We start from the raw sequence: 13,289 nt of genomic DNA, 5'->3' as shown, positions 1-13,289 counted from the left end.
TATTTAATAATTTAATTTCCCACTCTACTACAAGCCTGGAATTTGACGTCCCACAGGACGTATTTTTGATTTTAGAACGTATTTGACGGCACGGAGAAAATCTTCCACGTCAGGTTAGACGCGTGGTATACCTTCCCAACCCGTCGTTTTGACGTTTAATTTCATAAAAAAAACGTAAAAATCTATAATATCTGTAATAGGTATTAGGACTCTGAGCCTATCTCTTGAAGTCTGTGACTACTGTCAGTGAGTACTAGGTTGAGTCATACGGGCCTATGGCTTAATTAATTCCTTGTGTGCATACCAGCCTGGAGTATACGATGCGTTCTCCAAATCAATTGTTTTTTCTTTTCGCCGTTCAGCCTTTATCCTCGATTCGACCACGTTTACTGAAATTAAGTGCCTCAGGTTTCATTACTGTAAAATTCTGCATTTCTTGTCAAGTCAAGGGTACGTTGTGAGAAATTCCTTTAATTTCGTTGTGCCGTGAGAGTTAATATTATCTACAGTGTTCTCAAATTCGAAAAAGCTATGAATTTTTCATAAATTTCATCGCTTGGTTTGCTTTTGGGTTGCAACTTGCGGCCGCGGCCCATACCGGTATATGTCTTCCCGCAGATGGTATTTTTGTGTTTGTTTTTGAACTTCCCCACACTATACTATACTGGTTTGTGGATGCTCCTTACTGTGTTGTTACTATTTTAGATGAGCTATTTCGATATAGTTACTGTTTGGACGCAACCCAGAATCTGCTACCGGTCACTATCTGCAGGTATGTCAATTACTCATTGGCTTTTTTTATCAGTAGTGGTATGTTCGAATGTCACAGGTCCCTTGAAGGTTGTTGCTTATTTGTTTGGGAAGCAATTGTTTTGGCGATTGTTTAACAACTATACTGTTTTTATGCCTTGTTTTGGGAATGTTCCTTAAATTCTGTAAGTGGTTTTTGTGGTCTGAACTTGTCCATATTCTGGTGCTTACTGTTATATGCATCTATATTTTATGCTGTATTTTTACTATCCATTTCTGGACCACTCAATAGCGCTCACATGCATCCGGATATTGAGTACTTTCTCTGCCATTGTTTTTCTTCCTCACTTGAAGGTTGTTATGGTCTGGTGTCTGGAGGGAATTCGCCCTGTTCATAATTAATTAATCCTTTCTATATCACACAATAATGCTCGCAGTTTAGATTTCGTCGGGGGAACTTTTGGTGGACCTGCAAGGGCTGTTTTTGCCTTTGCTGTTGTGATGGTGTGTAGTATTTAAAAAGTATGATCTGTCTGCACTGGATACTCTGGTAATTTTCTCCATTTCTAAGCAGCGGCACTCGGCCTGCTTGCTCTATAATTTCCAGCTAACTATTCCGGTTCTTTCCCCGTATATCTTATTTCTGAGGCAGTATGTGGCTAGTCACCATCTGTCAGAGGGGACTATCCGAATTGGGTGGGGTATTTATTGTGGGCTCTTTGTATCAGAGTAGTCAGACTTACACTGAGCACGCAAGGTGTAAGACGATCACCGCCATGGATGTCGTCTATGTGCTCAAGAGGCAGGGCAGGCCGCAAAACCCTCTACGACTTTGGCGGTTAACATTGAACTCATTTGTTTTGTTTCTAGGGTTTAAATCCTGGTTCAATTTTGGGGTAGATATTTATTTTGCCTGTCAAATTTTGGGATAAAGGTGTGTTGTTTGCGCTGAATTAATGCAATGAATAGATTGCATTAATCCTTATCTATTTTCTTGCTCCGTTTTTAAGATGAGTCGATTTCTTACCTGAGCAATGGATGGATTGAATACGTGATGTTTTGTCTGTCTTTTCGCTCACAATATGAACTGTGAACAAATGGCTGAATGGCCAACCCATTGTCTCTGTAATAAATATGTTGAGAAAATTGCTAAATGCTATATATATATGAAATAGTTGTGTATTAATCGTCGTTCTTTGTGTCTGATGGCAATGAAAATCCAATTTCTGTAAGTTGACCAGATCAGCCTTTGTCATATTAAAGATTTTTTATCGTGCCTCGTGGTCTTTTCTTGAAGGCGTTTTTACTTAAAGAGAATTCTTTTAGAATGTTCTGTAAGTTTGGCATTTACCAAATAATTAGTTGAAACGCTGTCTAAGCAATAGACAACAACCCCATCGAGTAGTCAGCATGCCTTGGCAAGAGCTTTTCTTCTGTAATTGTGGTGGGCGTTGATGTAATTGTGGTAGGCGTTGAATTACAAGTCTACTTGTGATTGACGTTGAATTATATAGGTCTAATGTTCATGGTCTGCACATTTTTGTGACTTGTAATTTTTTAGGTTGTTAGTGACATATTGGTTGTCTTTTTTCATTGAAATTATAGTGGCGAGATTTGATTACGAAGACATATACACTCACATATTTAGTTAAAACGTAAAATGAAAGGTAAAAAAAATACAAAAACGTCGGCAAACAAAAAGAATTTGAAATTGCTCTACTATTTTACAATTTATTTTCCATACAGACTTTTAAAATTAATATTCTACAAATACCCTATAAATTTATATCATTTAACAAATGTCTAGTTTGACAAAATAGTATTTTACAATTTATTTTCCATACAGACTTTTAAAATTAATATTCTACAAATAACCTATAAATTTATATCATTTAACAAAAGTCTAGTTTGACAAAATAGTTTTGAATTTCTACAAGTTTGAGTTTCAAAATCTTCCATCAATTTAGAAAACTATGTTTTTTTTTTTTTTTTTTTTCTCGAAGGTGGCAAAACCTATTAAACAAAATTCTTAATCAATTATATAAATAATTAAGTTTTTTAAAAGATCCTCCTTATCCATTTAAACAAAATTCTTAATCAATTATATAAATAATTAAGTTTTTTAAAAGATCCTCCCTTATCCATTTTTGGCGGCGACGCTCATGACTTTAAGTCTCTACTTTAGTTGCCACACGTTTTTAATTATGGAAAGGTCACTCAGAATATTCCTGACAAAGACGTTAATGAACTGACATGTAGACTGTTGCCCCACATTTTTAATTATGACAAGGTCATTGAGAATATTAATGACAAAGACGTTGATGAAGTGACATGTAGATTTGTTACCTATCCTTTTCATTCAATTTAAAAGTATTAATAACTTCTTAATAAAATCATTTTTATTTTTAAAAAAATTGTAAAAAATATTTTTTTATTAGGTAGAAAAAGAATTAACAAGCTATAATCAATTTCGGCCTGGAGTATGCCGTAAAACTGCTTCTACTTGGCTAAGAGCTCGTCTTCCTCGGACGTAAGGAAACAGGTTAACGGCCCAAGACCCAGAGGCATCTGGCAGGAGTGAGAGCCTGCTCCCGATTACGAACCACCAGCAGGGTTATGTCAGGTGGCGTGGTTTTCCTATTTAACAGTGATGAGTCATCCCAGCATTCGCGGATAGCAGCCAGAGATGGCTGTCCTCACTGTTGGTTTGACCCCTGAGTTGATAAGTTTTACCACCTTCAGAAAAAAAGAAAAAAAAAAAAACAAGCTATAATCAATTATAAATAATAATAAAATTATTTTTCTTAAAAGATTCTACATCATTATTTTGTTTGGTCTTTCCCGACCACTTTATTTACCACACACGATTTTAGTTGAAAAGGTACGGAGAATATCTTTCACACAGACTTAAACGTTGAGCACAAATTCTAATGCGTTGATGCGTACATTCGTTAACCGTCGTTTTCATACCTTTAAAAATAATAGCAACTTTTTAACAAAATCATTTTTTATTAACTTCGAAAAGGAAGTTTAAAAGAAAATCTTTTAACAAGATCAATAGCAACTTTTTAACAAAATCATTTTTTATTAACCTCGAAAAGGAAGTTTAAAAGAAAATCTTTTAACAAGATCAATAGCAACTTTTTAACAAAATCTTTTTTATTAACCTCGAAAAGGAAGTTTAAAAGAAAATCTTTTAACCAGACCGCTTTTATTCACTAGAAAAAACATGAGAACTACTAAATAAAATTGTAATCTAAGCATTCCATAGTGTGGATTAAGAGGGTCGGGCGCGGGCTGGTGTCGTGGGTTTCAAAATAAACCAAAGATGACCTTTCTGGAGAGTGCAATTTACGAAGAGATGACATCTGTTTTTCTGGCTTTTCAACTGATGCATGAGCAGAGCATGCTGTCGGAGTACGCAGGATGCAGTGGTTGCCTTGGAGTTGGTTGGATTGGTTGGAAGAGTCGCTTAAGCACCCAAAGCCACAAAACCGCCCAGTTTTTTCATGAAAATTGCTAAACCCCAAACCTTTGCGGTATGCTCTGCTTTCCTTACTGCAACTGCATTTACTACAGAGCGCAGTGCTCTGGTTTTGTTATTTTGTTCAGAGCAGTGATACAGTTTATCAGTAAATGTAATGCTGATTATCTCTTGTTATTTTGCACATAGCAGTGACATAAATGTGATGTAGATCTTCTCCTCGTGTTTGTGTAACAGACTCCATGGAAAGGAAAGGATCTCACGAATACAAACGAGCTCGCCAAGATAATCATGCTGCTAAGTGACTAGTTTTCTTCTAAAAATCTATTGAGAGGACGCCATTCTCTTGCAGCCCTCTTCAGTAAATGAGTGAAATAAGGTCATACCAAGTAAAATAAATACATATATAAAAGCGTCGCCACCAGGAGAGGTCACCGAAGTTTTTCAGCATCACTGGTGCGCTCAAAATTGTGCTAGTGTTTTGGTATTTAAATTTTATTTTAGAGGTCTCGTAAGTCAAAATTTCAGGCTAGTATAGTCTCTACAACACATAACCAGGAGAAAGCTTTCCATTATTTCAGATCTACACACGAAGGACCTGAAGGTTTCAGGCTGCTTCCCTCATCGGCGTTTGCATAGTAGAAGGTCTTTTTTCTTTCTAAACTGGAACGCTGGTCGAGCCTCTAATGCTATTGGATATGGATTTGGATTTCTCACCGTTGGTTCTGGGTATGTCTCTCGACCTAGAAGAATTCTGTTTAGAATTTATGTACTTGAGTTTTGTTTAGAATTTTCTTTTAGAGTTCAGTAGTACAGTCCTGTTTAGAGTTTCAAATTTGTAGTTGATTGGGTTAACAATTTTAGTTGGTTGGATTAAGTTTCATTTTTTTGCCACATTTTCAGGCTAGTTTGACAGAATTTCAATCTCGGTTCCAGATATATTGCTGTGTTTTATTCCTCACTCCTATAGTCTCTGGGTCATTGCTGCATTTTCCCTTTCAAATTGCCTTTCCATCTTGATCTTTACAACACATAACCAGGCGAGGAAAGCTTTTCAAATTGCCTTTCCATCTTGATCTTTACAACACATAACCAGGCGAGGAAAGCTTTCCATTATTTCAGACCTGCATATCATCATTATTGTCGGTGCCATGCCATGCCATGAGGATTGTTTTTTACTCTTTTTTTCCTACGTTTCAAGGTGATGGGAATCTTCTTCCTTAACTAGCCAACCAATGAAGTTCACCCCTGCTTTTCCATCCCGCTACTCATAATGATGAGTACTTAGATCAAATTTCTCTAGTCTATGACTAATTATAAATTATAGATTTGTTTTCCAATAATCTTTTTATTTTTATGGATTTGTTTGAGGTGGAAAGAAAAGTTTAAAAAATTGCATGGCAAGCAAGGGGTGGTTTTTTTGGTTTGTTTTTTGTTTTTAAATGATTTATTGCATTTGCATAGTAAATGTCCTTTTATAGGCGGTGAAAAGCAAGTGGTTTGTTTTTAATTATTAATTATCTATTGCATTTGCGATAACTATTATTTTGAATGCTTTTCAAATTAATGTACTTGTACTATTAAGTGTAAATTATAGCTCCAATAATAAGATATTGATTTGTTTTATAATAATTATTCTTCAACCGTTTGATGCATAAATGCATAAACAAAGTCATGTGACTCGACTCATTCTTTTATAAGCCAGGGCAGAATTAATGCCTTTCTAATTAATGGTTTCTTTAGATATTGATTGAATTGTTATTCTCAACATCATTTTAGTGTCTTGTATGGCCTTTTTCCCCCTAATTTAGTTTGGTGTATTAAAAGTAGCCCCTGCAAATGTTGACTCTGTTGTTCTACAATAATTGAATTAAGTGTGACTTTATTGCAAATTCGATATTTAAGATTAAATTAATATAATCTAATTTTATTTTCTCATTGTGCAATTCAACCATCTTTGTGCATGGCAGTAGGACCGATCATGCAATTAGGAAGGAAACCCCAAGTTTGGAACTCTCGTCGTGGTTTTTCTACCCCTTCAAGGCGTCTCACGGTAGGTACACACATTACCCTAGCCCCACCCACATATAACCAAAGATTTATTTTATTTTACATAAGAATAAATTTGATTGATCATTTTGTTATTATTATTTTATTTTTCTACTCTAATTATTTATTAGTATTAATGGGATGGGGTTAAATGATTAAGGTGGGATATTACCATGTGCATACTTAATTATTAATGTAAATGAGTAATATAATCCTTTAGACCACTCACAAATTTAGATATAGTGTGAAACTTTTGTGTATACGTAAGAAATTTACATATAGTATGAAACTTTAGTGTATATTTAAGAGACATGTTAAATTTAGTTTTCTTTTTTGATAAAAAATTATATTTAATTATTTTAAAAGTTTAAACATTTATTAGCTTATTGTCGCCATGATGAACCGTTTGTATAGTAGGGCCTATATAGACGTCTTCCATGGGACATGGGTCCCCATCATGTATGCCGTTGCCACCAAGGGTACAGTTTTCAACTGGGCCAGCATCTTAGCTTCTGCATTAAGGACCAATATAGTAGTAGCTAAGCAGCCCGAGACAGACCAACCATCAGAGTTTTATATGGCCTCATACCTCCTAAACGTAGTTTGCGCAAGGTGTCATTTTGACCACTAGAGCTACAACTGGACCACAACTGCAGTAGAACCTATACATCAACATTACAAATTTTTTGGAACCCTGGCTATAAGGGTATGCTCGATACCATCTCTAAATCGTTTATCGCCTTGTTATATCAAGTGCTTTTAGGGAAGAACCCCCTTGCATGTCGAAAAGAGCCATGAAGACTATCACTAAGGTGGTGCATTGGTTCCCAATCCGGGAGGGGACATTCATTAGAGTTTTTGGTTCTTATAAGACCCCTCACGCACTTCCTCGATTCGCCACAGATAGAGTACTCATGCAGGAAGTGTGCTACTTGATGATCCAAGGCTTTTCAAAGACACTAAGAAAAGGAAAGAAGAAGCCTTGGCCCACATTCCCTCTCATTATCAGGGCTTACACAGTTGAAAACTTCAAGGAAGTGGAGGCAGAAGCCAAAGAGGTAAAGGGGTATCATTTTGTGACTCTGAACCATTGCACCTATGACCCCGAAAGGGTAGTAGCGGCTCATTGCAAAAGGGCCAACTTCAATTGGTTGTATCCACATTCCAAGCATGCTCACGAAGATAAGATCAGGGATTGGTACCATGTTGCTAGGGAACTCAGCCCTAGTGAGCAACAAGAAAGAGATGACGAGCAACCTGAACATTCCGAGGCAAACTTGAGCCTTCAAGAGAGATTAACTTCTCTAAAGATGAAGAAAGAGCAACAAAAGGCGACAGGGAAGGTCAAGAAACACAAGGATAAAGAGATGGAAGATCTCCCAAGCGACCAAGATGAAGGGGAAGATGATGAGACATTGGAACATAGGAATGCAACCTTGGCAAGGAAAAAAAAGAGATCAAAAGGAAAAGAAAAGAAGAACTCAAACGATCGTAGGATTTAGGTGACCAACAACCGGAGGACCAACTTGAGAAAAGGAAGTGACTTGAGGAAGAAGACAAGAAGAAGCAACTAGAAGAGGAACGATTTAAAAGGCAAGAAGAACATAAAGCCAAAGAAGAAGAAGAGAGAAAGAAGTTGGAGCAAGAATGAAAAGAGCAAGAGGAGAGACGTAGATAGGCCGAGGAGTTCATGAAGAAGTAGGAGCAGGAGGAACAAGAAAAGAAGAAACAAGAAGAGGAACAAAGGAGGAGGGCAGAGCAGGAAAAGAGTAGAGAAGATGAAGAGAAATTAAAGAAGCAACAAGAAGAGGCCTACAAGAAAGCTCAACAGGAATCCGAATAACAACAACAGTCCAGTGAGAAAGTTGAGCTACCTTCGCTGGATGTTACCCCGTCTACTCCCATCACCGGAGGACACCTTCCTCTCAAGGAACTAGGCATTCCTGACGAGGCTGAAGATGAAGTGTTAGACCTGACCAAACTCACTTTTGATCAAGTCAATTTCAAGATCATGCAGGAAGGGAGAAAGTTTTATGCTAGGAACCTTGCAGAGCCTCTATCTGTGACCACGGAAAAGGAAATTGTCCTAGATAACACAATTAATCCTGAGATGATCACCTCCGCCGGGACCGCTTTTGTGACTGCAACTAAGCTGAATGTCGGCAGGATGAGCAAGCAAATCGTGGAACTCCAAAACAAGCTTTAGGCATCCGAGCAGAGGGTCGTGAAAGCAGAAGAAGATAAAAGGAGAATGGAAGAAGAAAACGCTACACTTCGCTTGATTCATTCCAGCACGAAGGAGTTACAGGCCGCGATCAAAGATGAAGCTAAAACCTTTGGGGGAGCCATGGCGATGGTTTATGAGGAGATGTCAAAACTTCATCATACTGTGGCCCCAATTCTAGCCATACAAACTAACACAAAAGAAAGGTATGCCATGCTAAAGGAGGTCATCACAACTTTGAATAACATTCATGAGTGGACCACCAAGTATCCAGAGGCACTGAGAGTACTCCTAACAAAGGTATGCCATGCTAAAGGAGGTCGTCACAACTTTGGATAACATTCATGAGTGGACCACCAAGTATCCAGAGGTACTGAGAGTACTCCTAAGGAGAGTATACCAAGATTCACCTAAGGAGATGTTAAAGTGTAATCAATTATCTCTGTTCATGAGCTATGAACACTGTTCTATCACAAAACTCCTGTGTGGATGAAGCTGATTCGAAAGAGGAGGTTGTCCGCATACATAAAATTTACCTTTCAACGAATAACCATGTCCCTTAAGTGTAGGCCGACATGAAAAAGAGCTTAGGTCGGCTTAATGACCAAATTAATTTCCTTATCTTTAAAAATTCATATCTCTTAGAATATTTGGAGTTTCGGGGCATGTGATAGCTCATTAGAAAGCTAAAAATATGCTCTAAAACATGGCATAGATATCATGTTCAGATGCTGCCTCTAAAGAGTGAGAAATATGTTTTTATGTGTCTGGTCAATAGATGGTGGAGAAAAAATAGAGGATAGTGGAAATTCTTCATGGATGGGCTTCATGTCATCAAGGGAATCTTTCATCATTAGGATCATAAAGTGTGGTCATCAAGGTGAGGTAAGGACATGTCCTTCATCAAGTATAGTCATCAAGGTGATCATCTCGTCTTCACCAAGTGTGGTCATTCATCATTTGGAACCAGGCATCTCAAGAATATTTGCCATCTCGGCTAGTGGCATATTGACATCAATGACAACCTAGATTAACAATCCCCCCTTTGTCATTGATGGCAATATTTTTGCCCTTTCAACATTCTCTCTCCCTTTGACATCAATGGCAAACGGGGTGCCCAAGTACTCCCCCTGTCAAGCTACGTTTTTTTCTTTACGAATAGTAGTTCTTCATAGGTATATTATTCCCCCTGTCATGATGCTCTTCTTTCTGGCAATGTGGTTCATGATGAATGTGCTTACATTCCTTTATGTGAAGAACCAACTCCCCCTGTCTACACAACCTCCTCCAACTTAGGAAAGATTACTTGCTTAGTGATCAAGTGGAAGACATCTTCAACAATAGTCCATTGGATAGATAAGAGATCATGTTCTTCAATGGAGTGTTCTTGATAAATGATCTATTAAAGAATGATTGACAATATAGCTCATCAAGGATTTCATAAGGCTCATTCACGGATGGCTTCTGCAAGAATTCTTAATCATCATAAGCTCCCCCTAACTGTATGCATGGTTTTCCTACAACATGTGTAGTTGGCTAGAGTGTTCAAGGGACTTCCGGATTCAATCTGCTTCCTTCTCCATACTTGTATAACTTTCTTCTCTAGCATGGTTCTTCCTTGTGTAGGGGCCCAAGTCAAGTTACAATCACGTGACATATGTCCAATGTTATGACACTTGAAGCACTCTATGTTGTTCATGAATAAGAATTCATGACTTCTTCTTGCAAAATTGCTTCTTAGAGATTGACGGGGACCATTATATGCCCTACAATCTTTGGCCATGTGTCTAAAGTTTGTACAAGCATAACAATAACCAAGAAATATACTTTGGTACTTGGGAGATGGAGATTTCCTTGATGTACTTCTGAAGTCTTTCTGCCTTGAGATACTTTGATGATAACCATTGCTTCTTGCATCCTTGGCACCATCTGCATTTCTTCTTGGAGTAGGATTTCTTCTAATGTCAATTTGACTCTTGCCTTTGCTGGAATTGGGAGCATCAATATTTCTTTTTGGCTTCCTCACATCCTTGTTGTTTGAAGCATTAGGGTTTGCATCATTCTTGCTTGAGGATTCCCCTGCATAGCCAAGATCTGATTTATCAAGGGGAGACCTTTGATGACTTAGAATGTCATCTAGGGTTTAAGAACTTTTAAAGTTCTTATTCAGCAAGTCAACTTCCTTTTTAAGAAAGACTATTTCTTCTTTCAACTTTTCACAATCTTCATCTTTCATAACTAGTTGCTTCTTCATTTCTTCCATCATCTTTGTTACTTCATGTCTTTCGATTTTTAGAGAAATGACATTCGATTTTAGTAGGAAAATCTCTTCATCCTTTTCTTTTAGTTGACATGTCATAGTATTTCTTTCCTTTTCTGCTTCATCAACTTGTCTTTCTATGAATGCCAAAGTTTCCATTTGCTTCTCAGCTCCTTGTGCTTGTTTCCTTGCTTCTTCTATTTGAGATCTAAGGGAGGAGACCTCTTCCTTGTATTGACCAATCTCTGGTTCAAGTTTGTTCAAGCTCTCGTGCCTTTGTTCAAGGTAGCTTGACAAGGTATATTCCCATTTATTTGCCTTATCCAATTGATTTGTCATGGATATGACTTCTTCATGATGCTTTCTCTTGTTTTGATGAAACTCTACCTTAATCTTGGTGAGCTCCTTATCTCTTTCTTGTACTTGAAGCTTGACAAGGTCAACTTCCTTCCTTGCCTTGTCCTGGTCACCAACTTGTGCTTTCTTCTTAAGTTCCTCATTTTTGTTTTTCAAATTGTAAATCTCTTCTATGGCAGCCATAAGTTTAGTGAGGAGATCTTCTTCATTCTCTTCATCTTCTACGTCTTCTTTAGCCTTGATGTTATCACTCTTACCTTCAGCTTCCTTGATGGGCTCTGGATTTCCTTCTTGTTTTCCATCATTTTCTTGACTAGAGATCATTGTCAACGCTCCTTTTGAGTGAAGATCATGAAGTTTATCCCATATGCCTTTTGCTGACGAACATTTTTCAAAATTGGTCTTCATAGAATCAGGTAGCCCGTTCAAGATTGCTTTCATTGCTCTTGTATTATGTTCCTTGGATTCTTGATCCATCATGCTATCAGCAATCACCGATTTCTAGACTTCAATGCCTTGAGTCTTTAAGAAATTCCTCATTCTTGCCTCACATATATCAAAGTTTCCATTGAACAATGGAGCCTTCACAAATTGATTGACTTCAATTTCGGTGTTTGAGGGAGACACATCTTTAGGAGAATTGGAGACTTTCTTCCTTGGCTTCGCCATTTTTGTTCTAATGATCAACCTTCAAGCTGTTAGGCTTTGAGTGAAGGTACTGGCTCTGATACCAATTGTTGGAAATACTAAGAGGGGGGTGAATCAATATTTCTTTTCAATTGTGACTTTTACTAGTTAGATCACTTATATTTAGAACACAAAATGAACAATAAGAATAAATGCTTTTATTAATTTCTTTAATAAATCAAGTACAATGTATATAGGGCTCCAACCCTAGATGAAGACACCGACCTTCAATCACCCAGGCTCCAACCTGTTGACAAGCACCAACTTGGACTTTTGTTAGGCTCCGACCTCTAGGGCACCAACCCTATCTTGTCAAGGCACCAACCTTGCGTTTAGAGGCTCCAACCCCTAAGGCACCAACCCTTCTCTGGTACTGGCTCCGACCTGGTTTCTTGAGGACACCGATCCTCTAGGGCTCCAACCCTATCATCCAAGGCACCAACCTTGTCTTTTCGAGGCTCCAACCTCTTGGGCTCCAACTCACTACAATACTTCGTCAGGATATGTTTGGTAGTAATTCACGGCTCCCAAAATCTTCTTCATCGAGACCTGTCAATCATCAGCTTCACTGTAGTATTCCACTTTACATCATCAATGGCAACCTTGTCAATTGGAAGGTATCACCACCGCACTTCATCGTACCCAATCAAATCCTCCAAGTTTACTTCATGATGACTTCAGCTCAACATCATGTCTCTAAGGATGTTTACAAGGCTTCTTCAAGCCTTACTCATCCACACATCACAAGTTCCAGGTGACTGTTCTTTTCACAGGTCAATGAACTTCAGACCCAAGCTTCAATCTTCCTATGAGCAATAATCCTTCACTGCATCAGACCAATGTTCAAAATATCACACTGCCTAATGCACCATGCTGCACCAAGACTTTAGCAATGATAATCCTTGCACCACACTACGCCACTGTCCAACGCACCATGCTGCATCAAGACTTCAGCAATGACAATCCTTGCACCACACTACACCATTGTCCAACGCACCATGCTGCACCAAGACTTCAGCAATGACAATCCTTGCACCACACTACACTATCCAACGCACTATACTGCACCAACTTCAATTCTGCACTGCTCCAAACACCAAACTATACCACTGATCAGTCTTCACACTTCCCAAGAAGAGTTAGCACCACACTGCACCAAGTCTGCACCAACTGTTCAAAGAAGATCACACTGTACTTTTTGAAGTTTATCATTGTTCTTGAGATTATAGCACCGTGGTACTAAGGCAAGGTGTAGTCCCGAGCGTTCAATAGATCTGAGCTCCAAGCTACCAACAAGGTCTGCAACTTGTAGTTCAACCACAGGTCTGTACAAATCTGACCCTTCACGCACTTCTGAGCCCCCACTGTTGTATATTATCCATAGTCCTAGCTTCAATTTTACTGATCCATGGATATATATATATATATATATATATATATATGCCACAAATAGGTTTGTCCTTCACGAGTTCTACCAC

Source organism: Pinus tabuliformis, chromosome X, assembly GCF_031772625.1.
Source record: "Pinus tabuliformis cultivar Carrire ecotype Pingquan chromosome X, CPIR1, whole genome shotgun sequence".
Taxonomy (NCBI): Eukaryota; Viridiplantae; Streptophyta; class Pinopsida; order Pinales; family Pinaceae; genus Pinus; species Pinus tabuliformis.
The sequence above is the reverse complement of the archived record's forward strand: the minus strand, read 5'-3'. Positions refer to the sequence as shown.